The following is a 13,970-nucleotide window of genomic DNA, read 5'->3' as shown; positions in this document are numbered from 1 at the left end:
TGGGACACGCTCCCTGAAGGTGAGTGCAAGAACCAAGACTGGGAGCAGCCCAGACCAGGTCAAAACATAGTACCCGCTGGCATACACTTGGTGTAGGTTGGGGCAGGCCAGACTGGGTCAGTCCATATCACCAACTGGTGAATCCGAGTACCAGAATGGAGTGTGGCTTAAGCCGGGTCAGGCACAACACCAGCCAGTCCACATGAGAGCCGGGATTGGGGGCCAGGATTGACAGAGTTGGGCTAGGCTGTAGCCCCCACCAGCGTGAATTGAATTGGGGAGGGCCTGGCTTGGCCAGGCTACAACACCCACTGGCAAATGCCGAGGTAAGGGGGCTGTGCCAGACTGGGCCACAGCACCCAATCAGCACATGTGAAACATGGGTGGGAGGATGGCCCCAGTGAGGGGGCCCTTGCTGGGCCACTATTCCTACTGGTGAGCATGAGAGCTGGAATGAGGGCAGACTAGGCCAGGCAGGGCCACATCCGATGGCCTACATATGAACTGGATCAGGGAAAAGACAGGTTGGGCTGACTGTACTTTCTGGTACATGCATAAGCCTGTGTCGGTGTGGATTGATTGGGCTTTGTCACAGCATCAGCTGGCAGAGGGACCAAATTCTATCAGGTGTAGGCATGGCTTAGACAGATGTTGGCACCCACTGCACCAATGTGGACTGAATAGTGGGGTTGGTTGGGACGCCCTGGGCTTCAATACCCATCAACATGTACGAGAGCTGAATGGGATATGGGACAGATGGGACCAGTCTGCTGTACATACTGACAAGCACGGGAACCAGGGCAGGGGCAGGCCTGGTGGGGCTTTTTGTGGGTCGCTCTGATTAGACTGGAGATCCCACTGGTTTATGTGAAGGCCAAGTATGTGGTGGGCAGAATCGGGCTGGGCTCCAACACCCATCGGGTTTTGTAAAACACGGGACTGGAGACAGAACTGACCCAGCAATTGCAACTACCAGTGTGTGCGTAGGCTGATTTGGGTGCCAGACAGTGCCAGACCCTGTATTGGCAAACACACACAAGAATCAGGCCTGGAATGGCCTCAGATGAGGTTTCTTGGGCAATTCCCTACCAACTGAATTGCTGGACTCAGAACCCTAACCATGGAGAGAATTGCAGGTTCCATGGGCTGACTGTGGGAGTGGATGTGTCAGAGCTGGGCCTCCTCAGTGGCTCAGACAGAGTAGTGGACAGCACATCCGAGCACACATGGAGGATATGGCATTACATTAGAGCCTCCAGGGGACACATGGTACCACGGCAGAGGACGGAGGACAGAGCAAATTGATCAACTACCCAGCCAATCATTGGCAGTGAAGATCTGGACAGATGGAGACACTAAGGTGGACTATAGCAGCCAGTGGATTCGGGAGAGATTTCATCGCGACTATAGTGACAGGATTGCCAGCAATTCAGGACGGTTGAATTATCAAAACCTCTTGAAAAATTCATGATGTCGTAAACTTCTACTTTTCTTCTGCTGTTGATTTTGTATTGTGGCTTTTCATTTAAGGGGATGTGTGGTGACTGTGTAATGGAGACTATCATGTCCAGATGTGAGGATGCAATGCAGTGTGCATCTCTACATCTAGATCAAAGATAGACCACTAATGAAACTGTATTTTGACAATGGCAGGCTGGACTCTGCCATTGTCCATGCCCGTAATGATGAACATGGACTATTTATGAAGAGCTATGCTATAGAAATAATACAAGGGAATTCGGTGGTGGGGAGGGGAGTCAGGAAGGGAGCAGGAAAAATACAAATAAATAAATAAATAAATAAACATTTAAAAATACTCAAAAAAAGAAAAGTTAAAAGAGTATGCCTCTTCCAAGCCTGCCCTACAAATGATACTTAAAGATGTTCTCTTGACAGAGAAGAGGAATAGCACCCAACAAAACAAAAGGTAAATGCGAAGAAAATCCCAGTAGAATAACAACAGAAGACTAAATCAATGTATAACCCATTGCTAAAATGGCCAAACTACCACCCATACATATTAACCCTGAATGTAAATGGCTTAAACTCATAAACCAAATGTCATAGATTAGTAGACTGGATTAAAAAACAAAATCCATCTATATGTTGCCTACAGGAGACATATTTCACCAACAAAGATCAGCAGAAACTATCTCATGGATTTTGATTTTTTTTTTGTTAGTTTCATCTCTTCAAAATAATTTCTTCTGATTAAATTATTCAATGACTTATAGATCACAAATTAGCATAATTTTCTTCAAGAAGGTTCTTGATTTTCTTTTTCATTTCTTCAGCGACACCTTAGTCATTCCGTAGCCTGTTATTTAACTTCATGGTGTTAATTTTTTTTCTTCCTGTTGTTGATTTTCTTTTGTGGCTTTTCATTAAGGGGCTTTTCATTTAACTGTGCAATGGAGTCTATCATATCTAGCAGTATGTTATTTAACTTCATGGCATTGTAAATTTCTATTTTTCTTCATGCTGTTGATTTTGTATTGTGGCTTTTCCTTTAAGGGGATGTATAGTAACTGTGTAATGGAGACTATCCTATCCAGATGTGAGGATGCAATGCAGTGTGCATGTCTACTTCCAGACTAAAGATGGACTCCCAATGAAACTGTTTACTATATCTTGACAACAGGATGCTGGATCCTCTGCCATTGTCCATGCCCGCAATGATGGACATAGGATTGTTTAGGAAGAACTATACTATAGTAATGATATAGGGGAACTCAGTGAGGGAGGAGGGAACTGGGGAGAAGATAAGGGAAATCCCAGGGCCTATGGAACTGCATCATAAAATGATAACAATAAAAAAGAAGAAATTTTTAAAAAGAAAATCGTACACAGAGCCTGCTTCGGATTCCTGAAGAGCAGGATTGGAAGAAGTTCCGGGGAGGCCAAGCTGAGGAAAGTCGGGCCTGTGGCCCACACGGCCCGACCCGAGCAGCCTCTCCAGCCCCACGTCCACCAGACCAGCCAGGCCTCTGCGTCCGTCCCCTTAGCTGCTCCGCCCCGAGTCCTGGAGGCCAAGTTGGGCTCACTGGAGTAAATACCTGCGGATTTCTTTCCTAAGGCCTCCCTCTGCTGCCGCCTCCTTAATCATGTCCTCCGGCTCTGTCCACCAGACCGGCTGTGCGGGGAGGCCCCACGCGCCCAGGACTCGGGCACGCGGCCCAGGCGCACTGGCTCTGTGCGCCGCCCGCCCTTCAGACGGGCTGGGGTCCGGCCCAGGGCGCCCTCGGCGGGCCTGTGGCAGTTCCTTGGCCGGCCCTGGACGGGGCCGCGGGATGGCTGGCGCCGCTGGGCCAGCCCACCTCCAAGGGGTGAGGGGAGGCTGCTCCACCGCTCCCCAGGGACCCTCTGGGTCTGGAGGGGAGGCCGAGCTGGGCCCTCCGGGGCTGGAGGGGAGGCCGAGCTGGGCCCTCCGGGGCTGGAGGGGAGGCCGAGCTGGGCTCTCCGGGGCTGGAGGGGAGGCCGAGCTGGACCTCTGGGGCTGGAGGGGAGGCCGAGCTGGGCTCTCCGGGGCTGGAGGGGAGGCCGATCTGGGCCCTCCGGGGCTGGAGGGGAGGCCACAACGTGGGACCCTCTGGGGCTGGAGGGGAGGCCACACTGCGGACCCTCTGGGCTTGAGGGGAGGCCGCTCCGAGGCTTCCTTTGCCCAGGTCCCCCGGCCACAGGCCCCTTCCAGGCCGTCGCCCCTCGCCGTCCCCGCCCCCTACCGCCCTTGAACCCGGGTGGGGGACGCTGACAAGTTGAATACGGCGGGAATAACAGCCATTTGTTCTGGTTATCGCTGCCGGTATTGAAGCCAGATGTGTGCGGGGCTGACATTGACATGGTACATCTGGCTGGGTTTTTGGTTTCCATCGTGGAGTTTACCACATCCACCCTCGCCTGCTAGAAGACAGGAGGCGAACATCTGGAAGTCATTGCAGCTGTCACGCTTCAAGGGGATCTTGTACCACAGAGAGGAGAATTCAATACGTAACTGAGCAAAATTATCCAGCTTGTCTTGTCAGTCCAGATTTTAAACACATGCAGGAAAATGGCGGCCTCACTATGGCGCCTCCCTCTTGTCTCACTCCCGTGGGCGACTGCAGCCTATGGTCCTGGAGTCAACAGGCCTGGGTTTTATCAGTACAGTCATGCTCTGCTCAAATCTCTCGTTGATCCTGGGTGGGCAAGGCGAACAATTAGGCCCTTAGTGTTTCCTATCCATTCCAATTTGCCACAAGTTTTCATTAATCATCAGTTCGTCTTTCTCCACCCCCTCCCACGCATGCTCCATCCTGCCATGGCAGCAGGCAATGCTATTCCACCCATTTAGTTTTATCTCCTATTGCTTTCCAAGGGCAGATCCTGTTCACCAGGCTCAACTAAGTCATGCTTCTGACCCTGACCGCCCATTCTGCCAATCCAAGTCTTTTCAACCCGTCCAGGTCTACCTCAAGTTTGCCTTCCTCTATGAAGCCTGAGATGGCCTCTCAAACTGTCATTGACCTTGCCTTCTGTGTGCTTTCCCTAATCTATTAGGATGCTTCAGAAAGTTCGTGGAAAATGGAATTAGATGAAGTTTATTTTTGATATTGTTAGATCCGCGGGCCACCAGGGAGAGCAACACATCAGCCGAGTATAGAAAACCATTTAGATAGCCTTTATTCTAGGGAACTTTGGTGACGGGGGGCTTCCCTTCCTCGTGTAGCAGATGTACAGACATGAATTAGGGAGCGACAGAGGGAAAGAAAAGCTAGGAAGAGTCGTCCAAGAGACGTTTTAAACTCCCCTTGACAAGGAAGCTGAAGTGGGGGCGTCGCTTCCACCTTTATTTGGTGGGGCATGTGGGCTGGTGTCAGTCATTGGTGCAACACTGACTGATACGGAAGAGGAACCTCAGAATTCTGCCCTTCCTCCCAGTTGCAGCCCGAGGTCAGAGAGACAGACCTGGTTGAAGCAAGCTCCGCCCCACCTCTGGTTACAGTGGCAACCGTCAGATATAAAACTTGAAATTCATGGCATAGTTTTTTTCACCACACGTATGTTCCATTTAGTGTTTTGAAGACCCTAGTACAAGCCCATTAAAGAGCAATGTACTTATCAAGAAGCCACGTTGTCTGAAGTAAATGTTGCTTTCCATCTTTCATAATCCATGCTGAATAAAATCATGAATTGGTCTTTTCTTATCATCTATTCTTTGTCTACTTTACCTTTCCTGGCAAGACTCAACATCTAGTATGATGTGTCTTGAATAATTTAAAAAGAAAACTCAATTTAGTACAAGAATCATATCTGAAGAATTCTAGCAATCAGAAATTCCATTAATTTGGAATTCTACTTACAATCATGCATCCATAATCAAATTGTTTAAAATTATTTTAGATGTTTAATTTTTTTTTTATTGGAAAGGCAAATATACAGAGAGAAGGAGATACACGGAGAAGCATCTTTCATCCTCTGGTTCACTTCCCAATGACTGCAACAGCCAGAGTTGGGCCGATCTGAAGCCAGGAGCCAGGAACTTCTTCTGGGTCTCCCACGTGTGTGCAGAAGCCCAAGGACCTTGGTCATTCGCCACTGCTTTCCCAGGCAGAGTTGCAAGGAGCTGGTTGAGTAGTGGAGTGCCCGGGACTTGAACCACCATCCATGTGGGACACTGGCACTGAAGGCAGAGTTCTGCTGGCTTTGTTATGCAGTGCCAGTCTCATAACTGATTTTAAAAGTAAAAGGCTGGCCACTACTAGCCATTGGAGCCATTTGGAGAGTGAACTAGCAGATGAAAATGTCTGTCACTCTGCCTTTCAAATAAATTTTTAAAAAAATTTGTTTCATAAATCAACACCAAGTCCTTTCATTAGTCTGTCCTCAACACATGGACTCTAAGATACCCTCCCAGAGAGGAATTTTGACTGTTAAATTTGCAAAATCTCTTTGCTTCAGCCCTTCCAATAGAAGCAGAAACTTTCTCTTCTCCCAGAGAAGAATGGTTGTAGTCGGAAGAGTGCAGATGAATGTCCTTTCTTAAATGGAAAAGAGACTTAATCAAGCACCATTGAATCACAGCTCCTGGCTTCTATTTTTGGCCTCTTACTACTGAGATCAGAATTGAACAATGCCTCCATCCCGGGGGCTGTTGACTCAGTGGTGTCTGACCTCTGGAAGGAACAACCTGCTAACCTCCACAGCCCCCCCCCCCCTCCTTCCCATCGGCACACTCCCTGCAGGTCAGTACTAGGCTTGGCGGAGTCCTCCAGAGAGATCACGGTCATTTCCAGTTTGTCTCGGTTTGTGAGCAACTTGGCCATTTGACTAACTTCTCAAGAGCCAGCACCTCTGGTAAAAAGCTGATAAAGAAAGCTATTGAGGCAGCCCATTAACAGGAGGAAAATGAGAGGTTATGTAATCAGGAGCTGAGCTGGGAGGCCATGAGCTCTCTAGGACGAGTCCACTCTGCACCCGTGGACACGGCAAGAGGGAAGCTGGTGTCTCCTGCGTTCAGGGCTTGGGGGTGATGCGTCTTGCCGCTCCCTGAGCTGCCCTTTGGTCTCCAGTGGACTTCTCACTGTCCCTACCACATGCCTCTCTCCAAAGTCACCGCATGGACCTTTCCCCCATGTCTCCGGGCAGTGTTGTCCTGTGAGAAAAGCACTGGGAGCCTCCATCTTCCTGGCCATCAACGTGCTCAGATCTCAGGCTGGCCTGCTGCAGAGTTGAGCAATCCAGTGGTTCCAGAAGAACTCCCCTCTTTTTTCAAAATAAAACAAACAGAACAAAACAAAAACATACTCTGCTCTTTCTCTAATTCTGCTGTTAGACTCCTTGGGGACCTTGAAGTTTTCCATTCTTCACTGATGCTCTCTTGAAGACCTGGAGAGGGATCGGGCATGCTGAGGGCTCTTGTCTATGCGCAGGGCTGTCTTGTTCTGCATGATTAATCTGGACTTCTCCTCCACCATGGCCTTGGGCACATGACATTTCCTGTCTGGCCCACAGATTCCTCCTTCATAGTACAACTAAGAAAAACCCTACTTCGTATCAGGAAAACCTGAGTAGGTCCAAGGGGAAGCTTTGCCTGCAAGGACTGGGAGAGGTGCCCAGACTAAAACTGTTGGGCCCTTCTTAGCAATGCCTGAGGGTCCAGTGTGATGGCTCAGTGGCTAACGCTTCGCCTTACACACACCGGAATCCCATAGAAGCACTACTTCCTGTCCCGGGCAGCTGCACTTCCCACCCAGTTCCCTGCTTGTTGCCTAGGAGAGCAGTGGAGAATGGTTCAAAGCTTCAGGATCCGGCACCTGCTTGGGAAACCTGAAAGAAGGGCCTGATTTTGGATTAGCTTAGCTCCAGCTGTTGCAGCCACTTGGGGAATGAATGAAATCAGCAGATGGAAGATGTCGCTGTCTCTTCTCTCTGTGCATCTGCCTTTCCAATAAATAAATCAGAAAGGAAGAAAGGGAAAAAGGAAGGTAGGTAGGAAGGAAGGAGATCCCCATGAACTGCACCGGTCCTAGCAGGAGTCTGGCATGTGGGGGCATGGCCACAATTCCATGGCCACTGGCCACTGGGTGCTTGCCCAGCTGCTCCGTAGGGGCAGTTCCACCCCAGCAGGGCAGCTCTGCTTAAGGGAATGTGTAGGCTTTCCTGTTTTACCCAATCACACACCTTAGGAGTATGCAGCAGCACCAGCCAGCTCTCACAGAGGTCTCCTCAGTAGACCAAGCTGCACCCCTGAGAGCAAACTCAGCCTCCCACCACTGATATTTAACTGTGCCCCTTCCAAATCCTAGAGCCGATGGTTTTCTGATTCACTTGTTCAGAGCCAACTGCCCTTGCATGAAAGATCACTCCATTTGGCTTGCGCCATTTCCCTGGTTTCCTAACAGATGCAGGTGTCTTTCTCTTCGTTCTGTCCTCAACATCCAACTTCAATGCATTCCTTGGGGAAGCTTGCCTACCTTCCCACCTTCCCAGATCCAGGTTTGGTTTTGTTTAAGATTTGTTTATTTTTATTGGAAAGGTGGATACACAAAGAGGAGAGACAGAGAGGAAGATCTTACGTCCGATGATTCACTCCCCAAGTGACCACAAATGGCTGGAGCTGAGCCAATCCAAAGACAGGAGCCAGGAGTGTCTTCCAGGTCTCCCATGCGGGTGCAGGGTCCCAAAGCTTTGGGCCGTCCTTGACTGCTTTCCCAGGCTACAGGCAGGGAGCTGGATGGGAAGTGGGTCTGCTGGGTTTAGAACTGGGATCCATATGGGATCCCGGGCATGTTCAAGGCAAGGACTTTAGCCAGCGGTGCTATCGCGCCGGGTCCAAGATACAGGGTTTTATTACTACAGGGTTCTAGAAGTTACTTTTCTTCCAGAAGAGGAGTCAGGAAGGTAAGTCTACCCAACCCACTCTGGCCACTTCCATCGCTTCAAGCATCCGAGATTTGCCCAGGTGCTACAACCATTGTTCACAAGTCCAATGAAGCCATGGAAAGTGACCTTGTAAGGCAGGTCATTCTGTCCTACCTCCTGCGTCTAGACTGATGACTCCTGTGAGTCTTTCCGGGAAAGATGATTCTACCTCCTCCATTTTTAAAGATTTATTTATTTTTATTGGAAAGTTGGATATACAGAGAGGAGGAAAGACAGAGAGGAAGATGATTCATTCCCCAAGCAACCACAACAGCCGATGCTGCACCGATCCAAAGCCAGGAGACAGGAACTTCCTCCAGGTCTCCCATGCGGGTGCAGGGTCCCAAGGCTTTGGGCCGTCCTCGACTGCTTTCCCCACAGGCAGGGAGCTGGATGGGAAGTGGGTCTGCCCGGGTTAGAACCTGTGCCCATATGGGATCCCGGTGCGTTCGCGGACTTCAGCCGCTAGACCACTGCGCTGGGTCCTCTTCTCAGTCTTTTAATGATAGCCTTGCTCCTGTTTATTCACCCTTCTTGGCGAGGGCTTCCTCCTCCAGGACACCCTGACTTCGTCCTGCCCTAACCTTAGGCACCAGCTCTGGTCCCATCCTCTCTGTGCGTCTGTGACTAATAGCCGACTGACTTTTGTTTCTGCCCTTGGCCTGCTCTCTCGCGCATGCGTGCGCAAGGAAAGTTTTCTCCCCAGAAAGAAAAGTCTGATTGTTGAGCTCCTTCCTCCCCACTTGCCTCCTTCAAGCACCCCCTAAATCAGAGCCAAGGCTCCAGGGGGAGTCATATCCTTTCTCTCGCAGCTGGTCTGAGTTTGGTCCGTCTGGGAGACTGAGCTTAGAATAGCTTGAAGCAAGCACAGAGGCGAATGAAGCTTTAAATCTCCGGCACTTAACAGCCTCTCTGCAGCATGCGAGGGATCTGCACTCTTGCTGGCTTCCTCTATATGTATATCCAGCCCCTGTGCCCCCAAAGCCGGCCCGACTGCAGCCCTAGGTCTGTGCTGCTCTGCCCCGCGAGCGCCGGCAAGGTTGGGGAGGAAAAATGAATAGACGCAGACCTATAAAAATAACGGGCTCTCCAGGGCACACATGAAGAAATAATTAAGCAGATTAAACTCTTAAACTCGGGGGTGGGAAGAGAGGGACAGGGGTTTGGCAGGCCAAGACTTTGATTGCCAGTTCCAAAGGGGCTTTGCTGCTCAGTGGGGAGGGATTTTTGTGCCTCCCTCCCCACCTACACACACTTTTTTTCTGGCGGTTTGGGTTCAGAGCTGAATCCTGCTCAGTCACTAAGTTCTTTAAAGCAGGGGGAGGGGTGCCTTCTAGCTCTTTGCATTTCCCAGAGGCTCTGCGGCCCGAGCCACACCCGAGTGAGTAAAGGCAGTGTGATCATTGTTGGGGAGTCTATGCCAGGTTCAGCGATTGCCGTTTCACGTTCTCTTTGACCAAGAGTGAAGTGTGTTTTCAATTTGGAAACTGAAGGCCATCTCTTTTTGATGCCCCACCCAGACAGTTTGGGATTTGGAGGTGCAAGCGTGGCTTTTCACCCCTCACCTGGCCTCTTTCCTTCCCCTTCTCCCTTCCTAGGCCGGAAGATTTGGGCTGCAAAGCCGGAAGGAAGCTGGTAGGAGACAGATATAGGTGAAGGGCTCCGGGGAAGGATCTTCTTGTTTTCATGCCCTAGGCTATGGAGCAGGTTTCTCAGCCTTAAAGACGAACTATGGTGAACTACTATTACTTTCTAGTTGGTCCTTAATGGGGTGTGTGTGTTGGGGGGGGTTAGCTATGAAAAGATGAGGTTCAGAACCCAGGTGCGTTCCCAGGGGAAGCAGGGCCTGAATGGCTCCACCTTACAGTGCCAGCATCCCATAAGGGCATCAGTTCTATTCCTATCTGATCCACTTCCCATCCGGCTCCCTGCTTATAGCCTTGGAAAAGCAGTGGAAGATGATCTGAGTCTTTGGCCCCTGCAGCAATATGGGAGAGCTAGGGAAAGCTCCTGGCTCCTGATTTCAGCTCAGCTCCAGCTTTTGTAGTCATTGGAAGAGGGAACCAGCAGATGGAAGATCTTTGTCTCTCTGTCTCTCCTTATAGCTGTAAATCTGCCTTTGCAATAAAATAAATCTTTAGATAGATAGATAGATAGATAGATAGATAGATAGAGCGAGCGAGCAAGTGCAGGGAGCACAGGAAATGGAAAAAACTGGCCTGATCCTGGATCATTTTCTTTCAGTTCTTTGGGTCTTTCTCCAAGACTTTAATTTTGGAGCAGTTTCTGGATTACAGGAAAATGGAGTGGAAAGTTCATGGTTCCCATAAAATTCTTTAGCAACCCTGTCCCCTCGCTGTCCCTGTAATTGGACTCCTCCTCCCTTTTTGCACTGCACCTTCTGTGAATCTTGACAAAGATATAAAGACATGTACCCGTAGGCACCGAATCGTAGGAAAACAGTTTTGTTGGGTGTGAACTGTGCTCTACGCACCTGTCCCTCCCTGCCACCCCCAAGCTCACCTCTTGGGAACCACTGATCGTGTGTGTGTGTGTGTGTGTGTGTGTGTGTGTGTGTGTGTGTGTTGTGTGTGGTGTGCCTTCAGATGTCACACAGTTGCAGCCATCTGAGAGTCGAGCTGTTTCACATTAGCCTCCTCCAGTTAACAACGTGCCTTGAAAGCTCCTCACGTGCAGTGAGTAGGAAAATGGCAAAATGTTCGGGGTGCAAAGATTTGCGAATGCATACACGACATTTTCTTTTTAAAAACATTTACTTGTTTTACTTGAAAGGTAGAGTTACAGAGAGAGTGATCTTTAATCTGCTGGTTCAGTCCCCAAGTGGTCCTAACGGCCAGAGATGGGGTGATCCAAAGCTGGCAGCCAGGAGCTCTTCCGGGTCCCCTATGTGGGTACCGGGGCCCAAGCACTTGAACCATCTTCTGCTGTTTGTCCAGGTTCGTTAGCAGAGAGCTGGACTGGAGCAGCCAGGACTCGAACCAGCACCCATATGGAATGCTGGCACTGGCTTAATTCACTATGTCAGCCCCACTTCTTTTTTCAAAATGAATGAAAATTATTAATTTTATCAAAGCTCTTTTTCTTCCTTTTGGGTCAGCGTTTGTCATGGTCTATTTACAAAATCCAAACATCCCTGGGCTTATGAACCTGGTCCTGTGTGCTGTCTTACAGCTTTGCTGTTCTGCTTTCCCCTTAAGCCTACGACTCACCAAGAATCGATTTTTCAAGCACAGTGGGTAGTCGGGATCAAATTCAACTTCCCCATCTCCATCTTGTTAATCTAGCACCATGTACTGCAAAGAACACCATTATCCCTTCACATTCTAGTGATGCCCTTGTCCTAAGCCAGGTGGCTATGCACATACAGGTCCATTTGTGAACCATTTTGTGACCTGTTGGCCTCTGGGTCTGTCTTGGAGGATGAGGGATAACGTCTGAACAGGGGGGGGGGGGGTCTCCAGCTTTGTTCCTTTCTCCTAGATTGTCTTTGCTGTGTAGTACTCCTTCCATGCCCGTAAATATTTTAGGATGAGCTTGTCCACTTTCACCAACAAAACAACCCACTTTGGAATGATGACTGTTGATCAACACCAGGAGAGCCATCTCTTTACAGTACTGGGTGCAGCAGTCTGTCAACAGCAGGCATGCATCTTGTCATCCATGTCCCTCAGCAATGGTTTCCATTTCAGAAAAGAGAACTTGCACATCCTTTGTCAGAATTATTCCCCAACATTTGAAACTTTTTATGCTCTTATAAATGGCACAATTTAAAATTTTTCATTCTTCTTGCTAGGATAGAGAGAGAGATGAGTTTGATTTTTCCTGGTGTTCTTCTATTTAGTGATATCACAAAAACTTATTTCTTAATTTTAAGTTTATCTGGGGAGTCGTTCAAATATCTCATATATACGTGTATGCAGTCTATGAATTATGACAAATTGTGTTTCTTTCTGTCCAATTATTTTTATTTTTTTAATTGCCATTGAAAGAGACAGTTAAAGGAAGTGTCTGTAATGGATCAACTCTTGATATACATAGTTCCAGGTCTGCTGGGTGGATGACAAGTGGATGTATTATAGGAATGCTCTATTCCTAGACAGAGAGAAGCATTTATCAATGCATGATTCAGATGTCCGAATATATTCCTATCAGCTTTTCTGGGGATGGGCTAGAAAATGATAGGAGTAGTACATGGCAAGAGAGAACCAAAGGAGAGTTGGCAGACGACGTCATTCATTCTTTGAAATGAGCATTGATTAAGCATCCCCCTCAGTGCCAGGCTCTGTCCTTGTGCAAAATCAGCCTTGTGTGGAATGTACCAGTCTGCAAGGAAAAACTTAAAAACCAGATCGTGAAGGATGCTCTCTGGGGAGTGCCCTATCTTGAACACTTGTGTGCACATGCTTGTGGGGTTGGCCATCTTGGGACTCTGGGGAACACTCACCCTAAGGTTGCGGGGCTGATCTGGCCCATGTGTGTTTCTGAACTCTGCTGCCGTCCCACTGCACACCCACTGTGAAGGGGACGTGAGGCCCCGAGGAACAATCTGGAAGCCAGAACCTAGAGTCAGCCCATTCAGGGCAGGCGGAGATGCTCTGGTCTTGTGTTCTTACCTAAGAAAATTCTGCAGACCCCTGCAATGGAAGGGCTTCTCTGAGCAGGCCTGCACGGGCCTCCCTCCAGCTCGCTCAGGACAAGCTGCCTGATATAGCAGAGTCCTACCAGTTCCAGTGGCTGGGACAGGCCGAGCTGACTGTCCTGGATGGCCCTAACCACTGGCCATCCATTTTTGTCATGGGCACCTACAGAATTGTCAAAGAGCCAGACCTGATTTAGCCAGAGGTTCTGAGTCCCCTGACTTGCACAGATTTTGAATTCTCCCCAAGCCTGTGACTCCTTCTTTCTCAGGCGCATTCACTCCCAGGAGCTCACACAAGCCTGACAATCCAGACACAGAGGGAGGACGCACAGGGGGAGGACGGAGAGCCAGCCAGCTCTCCCATGACCACCCCTTTGGTGAATGGGAAGCCAGGGTACAAAGCAGAATTTCCTGCTGAGAAATACCCTGACTCCAAAGGCCAAGTTCTCTGCAGTGGGAGGAGGGTGGCGCGGGAGGAAGACAAACTTGGCAGGCTTGTCTGCACATGGCAGACCTGCCAGGCCCCCATGCAAGTCTCCCTCCAGCCAGGAATAAAGCCATCTTCTGGAGCTCTTGTTCTTGTCCAAGGGGACAGACTCAACTTCCAGCCAAGGCTCGTCCTCTATTTCTTGTTCTTTTCCGTTGGGTGGTTGGACCCCGAGAGTGTGAAAACTGGAGGAAATCCAGGGCGAGGTGGCCATTGTCCTGATGAATGACTGTCTTACCCTGTCTCCTAGGCTGGACGAGGAGGCGGCTGCCAAAGCAAGCCAAGCGGAGGCACCCCTGCCCAGCTGGCAGCAGAATGCAGGGCACCCCCTGCCCAGGGTGCGAGGCTGGCTGTCTGTGCTCAAGCATCCGGCTTGAGCTAATGAGCTGTTGGCATGGATGGGCAATTATTTTGGCTTTTTAA

This window comes from Ochotona curzoniae, unplaced genomic scaffold, assembly GCF_017591425.1.
Source record: "Ochotona curzoniae isolate NIBS_2020 unplaced genomic scaffold, NIBS_Ocur_1.0 contig_1976, whole genome shotgun sequence".
NCBI classification, from domain to species: domain Eukaryota; kingdom Metazoa; phylum Chordata; class Mammalia; order Lagomorpha; family Ochotonidae; genus Ochotona; species Ochotona curzoniae.
This window is presented reverse-complemented; position numbering follows the sequence as displayed.